Source organism: Macrobrachium rosenbergii, chromosome 7 (assembly GCF_040412425.1).
Source record: "Macrobrachium rosenbergii isolate ZJJX-2024 chromosome 7, ASM4041242v1, whole genome shotgun sequence".
NCBI classification, from domain to species: Eukaryota; Metazoa; Arthropoda; class Malacostraca; order Decapoda; family Palaemonidae; genus Macrobrachium; species Macrobrachium rosenbergii.
The window spans coordinates 44434263-44437458 of NC_089747.1; positions in this window are offsets into that span (position 1 = coordinate 44434263).

Sequence of the window (3196 nt, forward strand, 5' to 3'; positions counted from 1 at the left end):
TGTCTTCGGGTATGTTCTTCAAAATAAATGCATCGTTGTCAGCTACATCAGTTTCAGAGCTTGATAAAACACCATCAGGTGGATGGTAGGGATGCTAAAATATTCAATAAAAGAAAATTATTTCTTAAGGGGATACTTTAGAATATTGATTTAGGCAGTATTATTTTTTTTTTGCCCAAGTCACAATCATGACTTAGGCATAGTAATAATAATGCCTAAGTCACTGAGTGACTTAGGCAGAAAGCTTTTTGGGAAATTTATTCCACTTACTTTCTACATCTAACTTAGGCAAGTATACCAGTAGGTGCGCCACATATTGGAGATTTGATTTAGGCAAAAATCCAAAAATCAATGAAAAATGACTTAGGCAGTTAGTTTATGAGGGTGATATATATATATATATATATATATATATATATATATATATATATATATATATATATATAGGAAACAATCGTTTGCCGATTGTTCCCTTAGTGGGTTGTTGCCTCCTTTGTTTGTTTGTTTTTCTTGCTGGTGAGTTGACGTGTGGTGGATGGTGTCAGACTTCGCCAGTCAGGTCCAGGACAGCAGCAGATCACGGCAGCAGAGCAGCGGAGTGCATGCTTTTGGACGCGATGGTTGTCGTATCGACTCTGTCGTGGGAGTCCAGTCTTGTGGAACTGTGTCTGAGGACGTGATGGTTGCCGTATCGGCTCTGTTTAGTTGTCCTGCAGTTTTAATGATCATGCTGTTTGATTTTCTGTTGGGTTGTTGATGTATTTATTATGCTGCCTACTTTTTTTTGTATGTTGCTGCTCCTGATTTGTTAAATGGATTTATGTAAAATTTAATTACGTAAATTTTTACCTCGCTGCCTCTGTTATGTATTTTCGATCATTTTAAGTTTTATTTTTCTCTCCTGGACCTGACTCACTTGTAAATTTTGTAAATAAATTAATATTAAGGTAACTTTTTGGTTTTGTTCTGCTCCTTCCTCCTTTGTTTGTCACCTCTCGTCAGTCATTACAGCCCAATTGCTTGTTTTTTTTTTTTTTTTTAAGAACCTGTCGATCTCGAGAGGCGAGATCAATAAATATATAAACACACACACACACACACACACACACACACACACACACACACACATATATATATATATATATATATATATTATGTGTGTATATATATATATACTTAATGTGTGTATGTATGTGTTATATATATATAATGTAATATATATATATATATATATATATATATATATATATATATATATATATATGTGTGTGTGTATACATACATGCATATATATATATATATATATATATATATATATATATATATATATATATATATATATATATATATATATATATATATATATATATATATACACAATTTGATGCTCCATGAACTTATGTATATATCCATATACAAAGAATAAGGAGAGCCGTAGCTAGATACAACAGTCAACATCCGTTTTATATTGACTGGGTTTGCTATTAGGGAATATCTCTTATTCCCCAAAATAGATCAGTAAATTATTGAAGAACCAAATTAATGTAAACGAGCAACCGTTTAAGTGTAGAAGACTCGGAGGAAAATTATCAACTGAATTATGCGCAAAAATTCCCAACTGAAGTTTATGTTGATGCAGCGTTCAGTTCATGCGCTGAATTAACGCGTTCGATTAATGTGCTGTTTGAAATTACTCCCCCTTGCTAATGCGGGAATTTATCACTGTTATTTCTTGCAGCGTTTAGGTGTCTCTTGGCTTACAGTCTCTCTCTCTCTCTCTCTCTCTCTCAAACACACGCATAATCACATAGATATACATACAATATGATGGAGAATGCATTCTCTCTCTCTCTCTCTCTCTCTCTCTCTCTCTCTCTCTCTCTCTAAAACACATACACACATGCACAAAACCATGAACTTAAACGCTACCGAATACTTTTGCTCTCTCTCTCTCTCTCTCTCTCTCTCTCTCTCTCTCTCTCTCTCTCTCTCTCTCTCTCTCTCTCTCTCTCTGAAACAAGAACATTACTGAATATAATGGAAAGACAGAATGCTGTCAAGAGAAGTAATTGTCAGTATTTCCACTGCATATAATTTTCATAAGATAATCCTGTCTTAAACATCGCTTAGGCAACAGCTAAAAATGTTTCATATTTTATCTCTACAAGAAGACTATTTCAGTTCATATTCATATTTCAGCTGCCTTAGCATAAGTAAGCGTGTATAAATATATGTGTATATATATAGATATGTATGTATATATACATACTATACTGTATATATATATACTTAGTTGTATTCCACATGGGGAAATGAAAGGTGTTTTTGTGAGAACATGCCCAACAGTTTCGTCTTCCAATGAACCTCTTCTTGGAGCGTTTATTAAGGAAAGAGAAAAATTTTACAATGTGTGTAGCCAAGGAAGGCCTAAAATATTCAACATATGAAATACCGTTACCAGAAACTAGCAGTTTGAACTGAAAACATTCATCAGTAAAATAATACAATAAAATAAGAACAGTAGTTGAACAAATGAAAAAATACCAAAACATCAAAAGAGGTAATATGCCCATTTGAAACAGCATAACACAAAGCACATACTAACAAACGTGTATTATATTATAGTCGATTGATAACATTATCCAATTTGTACTGTCATCTCATGACATGTAAAATAAAAGGATCTAATTTATACAATCCAGGCTATAAATTAAATTTTTTTTCCTTTGTGTGAACAATGCAAGCTGTCTCTGTTCACGTTTCTTTCAATAAAACTTGCGATCTTAAATAAAATCTTTGACCCAAGCCCATCAATTGGTAAGTTACACATACTACTGTGAACACATAAAGCACTACTTGTATTATTTGTTTTTATACTATATTTATGATTTGAAATGTGTTTTCTAGTGCTTTCCCAGATTGTCCTATATAAAAACTACTGCACTTGCATGGTATCTTATAAATAACTCCTTTATTGCTTTCCGACTGTTACGAATTAGATTTTTACCAATGATGTTAGGATATGAAAAAGTTGCAGTAAAATAAAGTAACCTCAGGGGGTAGACTATAGACTTTAATGTGGTATGGTATGGGAAAGATATGACATTCAGTTTTCTGCTTTTCTCTTCATATGAGTACAATGTTTTTCTTGCTAACGTTACACTGTAGTCAGTATCTTCTAATTTAAAGTTATTTT